Consider the following 13,958-nt stretch of genomic DNA (forward strand, 5'->3'; position numbering starts at 1 on the left):
GAAGCCTCAAAACTAAAAATGATCATCCTTATGATATCTTATTGCTAGAAACATGCAATCTCTCATTAGAGGTATCGCTAATGGTCTGGTTGTTAAGCTACTTAAAGAAAACACAAAGTATGGAACAACACTGCTGGCTTAAATTGATTACAAAGAAAAATCTAGATAGAAGAAAGAGCATGTGGATCAATCAAAATGACAAATAGATGAAAAAATAAGGTTAACATAAAAAATGCCTAGAACCAATGAGGATATAAACACGTTTATGGGGGAAAACTTAAGAATACCATATGGGCAAAAGAACATGGACGTAGAAAAGCCTACTATATCAAAGAATTTAATCACACAAGAGACCATGAGGAAAAATCATACATAGGAACAAATATCAAATGGAGACCAAAAATGACCATAGCCCAACTTAAGACTAGTTGTCATCATTTGAGGTGTGAAGCAAGTAGAAGGTTGATACTTATCGAAGAATGGGAAGAAAGTATATTTCTATTTTGCAATATGGGTGCAATAGAGACAAAGTGGCATTTTATGATGGAGTGCCTGACAGATAATGACATCCATTGCAACTATGTGGATATCTTAAAGTAGGCAATTTATGGACCCTACTTGAAGAAGCATAGCTAAACAAAACAACAAAACATGTGATCAAAATACATTACCAAAGAAGAGATCTAAAGAAGAGGTTAAAAAGTGCTTAATACCTTGGCACCCCATTCTTAGGGTGTGCACTACTTAGGGGTCCTATAGTTTGTTTTGGCCTCATGGGCGTTATTGAAATCTTCCATTCATTCATTCAATCCAAAACTCCTTTCATTAATCTCCTCAAAGAGAATTGGGAGAATGGTAGATGAAGGAAACCTTTGTCAAGACACACCTATAACAAAGGTTTTTTTATCAAACACAAGAAGTAGTAATGATGATAGTAAATAGTTGAATAAATGAGGAACAAAGCCTTTGAAGAGTGCAAATGTCAAAAAGTGCATGGAAGAGGAGGTTCTATGGTTTGTTCTTTTTCAACAAAATCAATTGATTTGGATCCAAAAGAGAATTGAAAAAGAGAAAGGGATTTTGTCATGACCCCTCCCTTAGTAGAACCTAGTAATAATAAATAATGATTATAATATTGGAACATTAATACTAATAATAAGATTGTAACATTAATAATAATAGTCAACCTATTATTTGTTGATGTTTTAGTGTCAGGAGAAGTAAATCTGAATCTTCTATGATGTTATTATTTCAGAGATATAAGCAATTTGTATTCTGACTCTGATATCTATCTTTCATTTCTAAGAAGTATGCATGCATCACTGTCTGATATACATGATAGAGGCATATCTATACATACATGTATTCATACTAATGTATGCATACATGTACATATACATACACCTTTGCTATGTGTGTGTGTGTGTGTATATATATATATATATATAAATTATGACAGTAAAATATGCATTATGATCGACCGACTTGAGTGGTCGAACTTCATATTATCCATGACAGACCTTGCTGTCAGATTTTACATTATACATAGCAGATATCACTGTCGGGTTTCATGTTACCCGTAACTAAGATTAACACTGACATTTTGTTATTCTTGACTGATGATATTGTCTAGGCGTTAATCTACATTAAGCATGCTTTCTTATGTCGGGTCTCCAACTCGTGTTTTGATGCAATTTATATCATTGTAATTAAGCCCCGTGTTATCGGGTAAACAAAACTATGAATAGTTATGTGTTAAGATAAACATGCCTCCAAAGAGGCATGTCCCTACGTGGCCCAAGGGCCATGTAGGGGCATGACTCTTCAAAGTCATGACTGTTCATTATGTATATATTTGGATCACACAATCTGTAGTGAACATATACAACAAAAACATACAAGTACCTGTAGAGTTATACTCATGTTATAATATTATTGCCATTATCATTCACAATATTTTTCTTATAGTGATCCAGTAAAAGAAATCAGTGCTGAGGAAGAAAGAATTCAAAGAACCTGCTTCAAATACAAAAAAATAAGTAAAGTTATTCTGCTTATTTGATTCAAAATTTAAAACACATATTTGTAATTGTTTATCTATCAGAGATCCTATATATTATTAACATGGTATCAGAGTAGTACTGATAAGAAAACCATTGCAAATATTAATTTTTGAGTCTAACTTAAAAGGAAAATAAAAGTTTTAAAAGAGCATTAAAAGATGGTGAACCATGTAAGAATTGAAGATAGATTAGATGGAGCTTCAAATTTTTCATCTTGGAAAATCAGGCTTTTAATAATTCTAAGGGAGATGGAATTGGAAAACTATATTGAAACTAATTCACCTATGCCTGGAAACGAATCTGAGAAAACAACATGGAAAAGACACAATAATAAGGCAATGGAAATAATCATAGATTCAGTTAAAGATCATATTCTTCCTTCTATAGCAAATCTCAAAATTGCATTTGATATGTTCTCTACAATTCAAAGTACATTTGAAATTAACAATAAAAGCAGATTGCTTACTTTGAAACAAGATCTTCTATACATGAAAATGAAAAATGGAGAATCCATTACATCTTACTTCCTTAGAATCTCTGAATTAAAGGATCAATTGGCTACTATGCAAAATCAAATAGATGATAAGGAATTGAGTATGATTGCCCTTAGATAAGATAAGATAAGATAAATTTATTAATGTCCAACAAAAGACCACAACGTGGGTCTATGGGACTGAAAGCTTACAACAAGAAAAAAGCAGACAAACGGAGCACCAAACTGTGTCCAAAAAAGAAAGAACAAGCACAACAAACACAAGAGGTTTAAGCTCTCGTCCCGAACTTCTAAAATTTGATCAATTGAAGAATGAATGCACTCAAGAGGAGTCCAGATTAGCATCTAGAGGTTTAAATTCAAATCAAGATAATGACACGTAAGCTTTGTACTCCAAATCAAACAAGAAAAGAAAGTTCAATCACAACAAGAAGGGAAACATTAAAAATAATAAATCTCATAAACATAGAGACTGGTCCAAAGTAAAATGCTTTAAATGTGATAAGCTTGGTCATTCCTACTATGTATGTCTTGAAAAACAGAAAATTCAAGCAGCATTGGCAGAAGTTAAAGTAGAGAATAATGAAAAATCAGACAAAGAAAATTATCCATTCATAGTAGCTCTCTCAAGTGAGTTAAACTCTAATCACAACACCTGGATCCTAGATAGTGGAGCTTCTCGCCATATCTCTGGATTTAGAGACAAGTTTGAGACTCTCTCAAATCATGAATTAGAAGAGGTTACTATTGGAGACAACTCTTCTCATCCAATTAAAGGCATTGGTACATGTTCTATTCAACGAAATTTTGATATTACTCTGCAACTAAAGAACGTCCTTTATGTGCCTGGGATCAAAATAAATCTTGTCTCGATCTCTGGACTTGTTGATCAAGGGTACCACATTGCATTTCAAGGAAATAAAGTCCTATCCTGGACTAAGAACTCATCTATCAAGAAAGCTATAACCATAGGGGTTAGGAATGAGAGTCTTTATAAGCTATGTAATTTTCAAAACCCATAACTAAACCTAACTCTTAGTAAAAATAAGACAAACTCCATTGAAATTTGGCATAGAAGATTAGGACACCTTAATTTTCGAGCTTTAGCATCTATAAGTAAAATTGTAAAAGGTCTTCCAAATCTTAATTCTGATCACTCAAGTATTTGTAAAAGTTGTGCCTTAGGAAAAACACTAAACACTCATTTCCAATTAGTGTTCATAAATCTAAAAACATACTTGAGTTGATTCATACAGATCTTTGTGGTCCTATGTCAATTCCCTCTCTAAATGGATGTCAATTTTATGTAATTTTCATTGATTACTACTCTAGGAGAACTTGGATTTATTTTCTAAAACAAAAGGAGTCTTCTGAAGTCTTATCCAAGTTTAAAGAGTTTAAAGCCCTAGTCGAAAATCAATCAGGACAAAAGATCAAAACCCTTAGGTCCAATAATGGGGGTGAATTCACTTTTGATATTTTAAAAAATTTCTGTATTTCTATTGGGATTAAGAGGGAGTATTCTGCACCTTATAATCCTCAACAGAATGGAATAGCTGAAAGAAAAAATAGATCCATTGTTGAGTTAGCCAGGGCCATGCTACATGATCAAAACCTCCATTATTCCTTTTGCGATGAAGCTTCCAATACTGCAGTCTATATTCAAAATCGTTGTCCTCACTCTATATTGGAAAACATCACTCCTGAAGAAGCATTTACCAGAGTTAAACCAGACTTAAGTCATCTACAAATTTTCGGATGTCTAGTCTACATTCACATTGCCAAAGAAAAGAGAACCAAATTAGAGCCTTTTGGGAAAAAGGGGATATTCATTGGTTATAGTGAAACTTCAAAAGGATACAAAATCTACATTCATGGACAAAGAACTATTGAGATTAGTAGAGATGTCATATTCGAAGACACTACCTTCAAGACTTCAAATAATGATGAATCTATTTCAGAAGAAGATCAATGAGAGGGAAGAAAATTCTAACATCTCTTCTATGTCAAATCATACTGAATCTGATGACATCAACCTTAACAATAAAACGAGACCCCTTTGGGCCAGAAAGATGTTAGCTAAAAATCAAGTTGAACCAGATGATATAATTCAGGAAAACAAAAGAACTAGAAATCAATCCTGTTATGTTGCTCTGTTATCTGAACTCATTAAATTTGAACCTAACAATGTTAAGGAAGCACTCTCACATCAATCTTGGAAGGAAGCCATGATTGAGGAATATAATTCAATATTGAAAAATGATGTTTGGGACATTGTACCAAGACCTAAAAATAAATCTGTTGTTTCTTCCAAATGGTTGTTTAAGATCAAACATGCTGCAAATGGAAGCACTCTCACATCAATCTTGGAAGGAAGCCATGATTGAGGAATATAATTCAATATTGAAAAATGATGTTTGGGACATTGTACCAAGACCTAAAAACAAATCTGTTGTTTCTTCCAAATGGTTGTTCAAGATCAAACACGCTGCAAATGCAAAATTCTGACATCTCTTCTATGTCAAATCATACTGAATCTGATGACATCAACCTTAACAATAAAAGGAGACCCCTTTGGGCCAGAAAGATGTTAGCTGAAAATCAAGTTGAACTAGATGATATAATTCAAGAAAACAAAAGAACTAGAAATCAATCCTGTTATGTTGCTTTGTTATCTGAACTCATTAAATCTGAACCTAACAATGTTAAGGAAGCACTCTCACATCAATCTTGGAAGGAAGCCATGATTGAGGAATATAATTCAATATTGAAAAATGATGTTTGGGACATTGTACCAAGACCTAAAAACAAATCTGTTGTTTCTTCCAAATGGTTGTTCAAGATCAAACACGCTGCAAATGGAAGTATTGAAAAATACAAGGCAAGATTTGTGGCTCGAGGTTTCTCCCAAAAGGAGGGCATCGATTATGATGAGACTTTTGCACCCATTGCCATATATACTTCAGTCAGAACTATTCTGGCTATTGCTCCATCTAAAGGATGGAAAGTACATCAAATGGATGTCAAAACCACATTTTTCAATGGAAAGATTGAACAAGAAGTTTATGTTGAACAGCCAGAAGGGTTCAGTGTCTTTGATTGCCAGACTCATGTTTGTAAATTAAAGAAGGCACTTCATGGCCTTAAACAGGCTCCTAGAGCCTGGTATGAAAGAATAGATCACTATTTACTAAAATTAGGGTTTGCTAAGAATGAAGCCGATCCTAATCTATGCTTCAAAACAGAAGGTGATGATATGGTTATCTTTGTATTATATGTTGACGATCTACTAATCTTAGGTGATGAACACATGATAGAAAAATGTAAACAAGATCTCTCTGTTGAATTTGAAATGAAGGATCTGGGGTTACTTCACTATTTTTTAGGGTTAGAAATTTGGCAGCTAGACAACTGTATTATACTAAATCAAGGAAAATACACAATTGACATATTATCCAAGTTTGGTATGATGGAATGCAAACCAGCTGCTACACCTATGGAGATAAACTTACACAAACTAAAGGATGATATGAATGAATTTGAAGATGTGGATCCTACTTATTACAGGCAGATTATTGGATCCTTAATGTACCTGGTTAATACTCGTCCTGACATTTGTTATGCAACTCATACCTTGAGTCAGTTCATGTGCACACCTAAGAAGATACATTTGCAGGCAACTAAATACATAATGAGGTATCTAAAAGGTACTATTGGAATGGGAATCAAATATGACAAAGTTAATCTTGAGCTATCTGGATACTCTGATTCTGATTGGGCTGGAAGTTCTATTGAGTGCAAGAGTACTTTCGGATACTGTTTCAATCTTGGATCTGGTATGATCTCTTAGACTAGTCGAAAAAAAACTTTTGTGGCCTTAAGTTCTACTGAAGCTGAGTACATTGCATCCTCCCTTTGCACTAGAGAAGCGATATGGCTCCGAAAGTTGCTCTCTAATCTCTTCAAAAGACCATTGAAGCCCACCGTGATTCATTGTGATAATCAAAGTTGTATTAAGCTTTCTTCTAATCCTGTGTTTCACAATCGGTCTAAACATATTGAAATTCCATTCCATTACATCAGAGATATGGTTAATCGAGGAGTTATACAATTGGAGTATATATGTACAAATGATCAAACAGTTGATATTTTTACCAAACCTCTTGCTAAGGTGAAATTGAAATATTTCAGGGAAAGACTTGGTATGATTATTTGTAATGGAAATATTTTAAAATAAAAGAATTGATTATTTGTTTCTTCTATTTTATGTGTAATGAAAGGTGATGATCTTTCATAGACATATTCAGTAATCTAGAATTATTTACAAGGTGATGATCTTGTAAATAGTTGATTATTTTTTGGGCTTCTTTAGACATTACTTAAGTGCAAGTAGAGATTATTTTTGGGCTTCTTTAGACATTGCTTAAGTGCAAGTAGAGATTATTTTGGGCTTCTTTAGACATTGCTTAAGTGCAAGTAGAGATTATTTTTGGACTTCTCTATTCATTGCTTAAGTGCAAGTAGAGATTATTCTTGGCCTACCTCTAGACATTGCTTAAGTGCAAGTAGAGGATATGTGTGTTACCTCTAGACATTGCTTAAGTGCAAGTAGAGGTTGTGTGTGTTATCTCTAGACATTGCTTAAGTGCAAGTAGAGATCAATTACTGTTCATGCAGTATTGCTTATATGACTCTGACTAATGTTTTGTTTCTTCTCCCTTGCTAAAGAGGGAGTGTTGATGTTTTAGCGTCAGGAGAAGTAAATCTAAATCTTCTATGATGTTATTATTTCAGAGATATAAGCAATTTGTATTCTGACTCTGATATATATCTTTCATTTCTAAGAAGTATGCATGCATCACTGTCTAATATACATGACAGAGGCATATCTATATGTACATGTATTCATACTAATGTATGCATACATTTACATATACATACACCTCTGTTATATATATATATATATATATATATTATGACAGTAAAATATGCATTATGATTGACCGACTTGAGTGGTCAAACTTCATATTATCCATGATAGACCTTGCTGTAGGATTTCACATTATACATAGCGGATATCACTGTCGGGTTTCATGTTACCCGTAACTAAGATTAACACTAACCTTTTGTTATTCCCAATTGATGATATTGTCGGGGCGTTAATTTGCATTAAGCATGCTTTCTTATGTTGGGTCTCCAACCCGTGTTTTGATGCAATTTATATCATCATAATTAAGCCTAGTGTTATCAGGTAAACAAAACTATGAATAGTTATGTGTTAGGATAAACATGCCTCCGAAGAGGCATGTCCCTACGTGGCCCTTGGGCCACGTAGGGGCATGACTCTTCGGAGTCATGATTGTTCATTATGTATATATTTGGATCACACAATCTGCAGCGAACATATACAACAAAAACATACAAGTACCTGCAAAGTTATACTCATGTTATAATATTATTGCCATTATCATTCACAATATTTTTCTTACAGTGATCCAGTAAAAGCAATCAGTGCTAAGGAAGAAAGAATTCAAAGAACCTGCTTCAAATACAAAAAGATAAGTAAATTTATTCTGCTTATTTGATTCAAAATTTAAAACACATATTTGTAATTGTTTATCTATTAGAGATCCTATATATTTTTAACATTATTAACATAACAATAGTCAAACTATTATTAATATAGTAACAATAATAATAATAAAATATAGTACTATAATTGTTAACATAATACTATAATTTAATAGTCTCTCATAATATAATATCTTTTCTTTTGCATTCCTTTTTTGTATGAGGCAATGATAGAGTTTTTCTTGGAGCCCATTTTGAACTAGTTTTTATTATTAATATAAATATAAAGTTTCACCGAAAAAAACCATAATAATACAACACCATATATTTTGAATTCTGCAACAACATAACTAGTGATTAAATATATTAGTTGCAACCAATCAAAAGTCATAATGTTTTATGATTTAAAACTATTTACATTAACTAAAGTATACATGTAATTTTCTTAACTAAATATGTTGAAAAAACTAATTATGTATAATTTGGCTAGCTAGAAAAAGTGGACCGTTTTTGGGGAAATTTATTTTATAAACTATGCACATAGACATCATGTGAATTTATATTATTTTTATAATAAGTATAATTACTTTTAATGAAACTATAGTTATCATTTAAAATATACTTACTATTATAAATATGTTTTACATTAAAAAAATTCAAATGTTAAAATTTTGATGTTTGAATTATAAATATAAGATTCAAGTTTTTTCATTTATAGATTAAAATTATACTATGTAATTTTATTAAATGTAATAGTGCACATAGTAGTGCACAAGACTATTTAAATTGTTTCAATAAATTTAATTGATAAATTTTTGGTATCAAAAAAAAAAAAAAAAAAAAAAAAAAATATATATATATATATATATATATATATATATATATGATAAGTAATAGGCTTCCAAGACCTCCCACATAAGAGACTCACAATTATTGTTTTGTAGGATCTTGTCCATATTTTATGTTATACTTGAGTTTTAGATTGTTAATTTTTTTATAGATTTAGTTCATGATTTCTAATTATATAAAATCAAGATAAATTATAAACATTTAAAAAAAATCTAAAGAATAATGTTCTTTTTTCCAGGCAAAAGTCTACAACACAATGGCAACTCGTGAGCCTCTCATGTGGGAGGTCTTGGGTTGGAATCTACCCTCGCTTAACAAATACTAATAATTAATCTAGGCTTCCCATTTAACAAATAATAATAACTAGCACTTGCACCCGAAGGAGCAAGGGGTACGCCGATAGTGACAAAAGGTGCAAGTGGAGATAAGAAGGTTGCCCACATATATTTTGTGTTAAACATTTAATATAATCACTGGGACTTCTTAGAAGATCAACCATCCCAATTCTACTCTAGCTCGAGTGTACTTAACTATGCATTTTCTCCCATAGTTAAATTGACTATGCTTGCAACTCCATTTGTAAAACCTTCTCCAAGTATTGTGCCTTATCAACCATTGATTAGAAAGCCCTTAAAATCTCTTTAATTGATAAGTAGGACATATTTTCCATAGCAAATCAAATTGTAATATTGCTATCAGTATTCAATTGGTGTTATACTCCTCTACAAATATGATGTTATTTCTACCCATTTATTTAGTGCATATAAAGATATGTTAGATAAAGATGAACTCCAAGCCTTGGAATAGGTGTTGAAGGATAGATACGTTACTAAAGTTGATCTATAGGTGCAAAAAATAGAGTACCTAAACAAAAAGATGCTTCTAATTAGGAAACACAAGTTGCTTAAGATATTGAACTACCCTTGGGTACATATGAAATTGATCAACTTGAAGGAAGTAATAACATCATAGGGCCTTGGGATTATTGATGACAAGGGCTCTGTTTTAATCTTAGTAGGCTTAGGACTATTAATTATTATATTTTAATGCGATATAATACATGTATAATTTTACTATAGCTAACTAAACTCTGATGGAACTTCTCATAGTTTAGTTTTTTTGCTAATACTATGGATGGATATAAATTTGGTTTTCATGATGTATTTTATAAACTATTTTTAATATTGGAAATATTCCTATAGAATTCGTAACCTAAATAGCTACCATAGAGAACAATTAAAAAAACTAAAAAAACTTAGTACTTTACTTTCTTCACTTGATTGTTATGTTTGACACGTATCAATGCATTAGAAAGAAAAAATGAACAAAAAAAGCTTAAAACAATGAGAAAAAATAGGAAATATACATTTTGACATTAATATTAAAAAATATAGTATAATATTTAATTATAACTGAAATGTGACATCCTAAATAATCCACTTTTGTTTGTATATTTTTATATAAAGTACTTTTATTATTATCTATTTACCAATTAAAATACCAACAATATAAATGTCAAAGTCTACCAATCAGTTTTGGGGAAGAGAATGCGTAATTCTCGCATGCTCTACATAGAATTGATCCCCAAGTATTAATTTTATAAGAGTATTTAAGAAATCATCATTTTTTAACTTTTTGATTGCTAATTGACCAATTTGTACACTTTTAGTAGAACATTTGTGCACAATTACTATTGCTAGATTTTTGTCCAAATGTAAAGGTCAGTAAGTTCCAAAGACTATTACTAGAGGACGAAAAACACTATAGATTGGTCATCCATGAAATGGGGGTGCAGGAAAATCCCTTTTGATGAGATGTGTGTGGATTTTCCTACCACCATGGCTAGAAAGAGTGGCCCTCAACAATGGTGGTTGGCTTTGTAATGGGCCCAAAATGATTATAGTTTCTTTGGCAATCATGCTAGAGTTAGAAAGTGCATTTTTTAGTGTCTTCACTCCAGTTATGGATCTCTCTCTTCAATTATGAGAATAGATTTCCTCTACTTTGTCACGTTTCTTGAAAATTTTAATAGATGGTAGACTTAATTCATCTATGGACTACAAAGAGGCTCTTCACCATGAAAATTCCTTCCAAGTCCTTCCAAGCTAGATGCACATGGTTAATGGGTTTTTAACGTAATGATTGACCTTTGTGTAGTGGAGGCAGATGAAGCTAGGTCTTTGCATAAGAAAATGCAAGATGCATCCCATGTTCCGCTATAATGTAAGTAATTACACATTACACGTAATTTATTATATGTGCTAAGATTTTTTAGCCTTTTGTTGCAACCAAATCTCTATTCTTTTATTACATCTATAATTCAACGCAATTTATTTCTGTTTGTTTTAAACAACTTTAACCCTTAACCTACGTAGGAAGAAACTTGAAATTACTACCACTAACAACATTCTAAATTCTTGGTGTACTATAAAAACTACCTACTGTTACATGTTCAATCACTTTAAATCACAATGAAAATGGTCTAAAAACTATAGGATTCAAAATAATAGTCAAACAAAACAATAATTTCATTCATGTGTCTATTCTAATCATAGTTTATATACTCAATAGACATCTCAAATTATACTCAATGATCTAAAATTGAAAAGATGGTGGTAACTGATAAAACAAAAATCCATATATCACTTAGTTGAAGATGGTGAAAATACCAATATTGATTTACTCAATAGTCAATTTACTATTCAAACACTATCCTTTCAGCACCTTGCATACTCAAGTGAGGGGAGTGTCGGTATAGTGTATAGAGGCACTCTGGCCGACAGAAGGAAAATTGTTTTGAAGAGATTTGAAGGACTTTAGGAAAAGAGTGGAAGAGGAGTTCAACCATGAGGTCCAAGTCATTAGTAGTGCTAAACATTGAAACTTTTTACTATTAAAGGGCTACAATGTGGATTATCAGTCAAGAGCCAGAGCAAAAGTGTGAAAATATCTTTGAAAGGTTATTGATTTTTTCTTTAGCTTTACCCAGCCTTGTTTGACGTGGCCAACACCTCGTTTTAGACATGGTGTTGGAGAAATCCGCTCTAGATGGAGTTGGTTGTCAACTCATACTACTTTGTGTGTGAGATCCACTTTTAGTGCTCCTATCTCATTATCATCCTCGCATTGTTCAAAGTAATTTGTTGTAAAATAGAGGATGATCTACCTTTGGCGTATATGTGATTATACCTTGTGTAGTTGATAGGTTATGACTTGCATATGTCCTAGTTATCATACATTGCCTATATATTCAGGCATATCAATGTTGTAAATCATTAGGCTATTGAGCATTGGACTGTAGATCATTGTTGACTTAATTTAATTGATTATATCGTTTTTCCTATCTCTCTTGTGTTATCAATTGAGCTTTTAGATCTTGGCATTACACCCATTGCCTTAGGAAAATTCTTACATGGTACTAAAGCTTGAGGAAAATCTTACAAAGGAGAAGGAAGATTGAGGAAGATGAGTAAAGAATTATTGAGGATGCGCATTTTCCAGTAATATTATTTTGTGTGAAAAAGAACTCTGGCTTCTTTTAGAAAAACAAAACTTTTTTAATAGTGTTATCATGATTTGACTGTGTAGCTTTTGAATCAAAATTATTAATCCTATGTTGTAAGAAACAAGAATAGAGAAACAGAACGACAACCACAATTTGAAGAGAAACAAATGTTTAGAAGATTACATATAAATTTCACATAATAAAAAATGCTTTATGGTAAAGGTTTTTTATTAAGAAAATAGGTTTTCAAGGACCTCTAAAACCCTGTACAAGGGTACTTTGAAGATTAAAACATTAAGTCCACGGAGTACTACAAGACCCAAAAAAGATAGGGCCAACCAATGAACAAAAGCCAACCAAGAAAGGACAACAAATAGACAACAAACAACAAAGCACAAAAGAAACACAACCGACACAAAATCTAATGAAAATAAAAGATAGAGATAATTATAGCCCATTTTAAAATATTTTTTAAAAAGAATTTTCAAATAGAAAATAAAATATAATTGTCATAATACATAAATTTTAATTAATATATATTTTTAACAATTTAGACTTTATTTTAAAAAAAATACACAGATATATTTACTAAGCTATAAAAAATACATTTAAATAATTTATATTTATATAAAACATTAAATCATTTCATAACTATTTGAAAAATAGTTAATTTATTAAAAATTAAACATAATAATTTAATAATAAACTTGTTGTCATATAGTGATTTACATTTTGTTTTTAACATGTGGGAGGTACCCCCTTGTTCTAGCCCAATCAAGCCAAAGAGCTTAAAGGGCATTAGAGAGAGAAATAAGTAAACCTATTACAAATATTAACCTACTCAAATCAAAAAAGTGAGTGAACAAGTTGAGAGCATTTAGGGAACACAAAGAAAGAGCAACCTGAGCCTTTATGGAACAAAATGAGAGGAGAACTCAACTACTCCAAACCTTACTATACATTAATAATAATGATATCACACTTTAGTACATAATGGCATGTGAGTAAACCAAATGTTGTTGTGTGTTATTCATACATATACTACGATGATACATTTGAACATTAACAAATTGGCCATTAAGAAATTCAAACACCTTTGTTCTGCTCAAAGCAGTGGTGACCTATTAAGTGTTTTATACAAATAAATGAAATTATTAGGCTATGTTTTGCATCATATGCCTCTATGTCATGCAAGATCACTTGCATGACAATGTAATAATGTATATAAGTTTTAATTTTATTGCTTCATGTGGAACTATTGATGATATCACACTTTAGTACATAATGGCATGTGAGTAAACCAAATGTTGCACTGTGGTAATCATACATACACTTTGATGACACATTTGAACATTAAGAAATTCAAACATCTATGTTCTGCTCAAAGCAGTGGTCTTCATTGACCTATAAATTGTCATACACAAATGAATGAGATTATTGTATCATAGGTTACTATGTCATCCAAGATCACATTAAT

Source organism: Cupressus sempervirens, chromosome 3 (genome assembly GCF_028749045.1).
Source record: "Cupressus sempervirens isolate cs-2001-9-10 chromosome 3, ASM2874904v1, whole genome shotgun sequence".
NCBI lineage: Eukaryota > Viridiplantae > Streptophyta > Pinopsida > Cupressales > Cupressaceae > Cupressus > Cupressus sempervirens.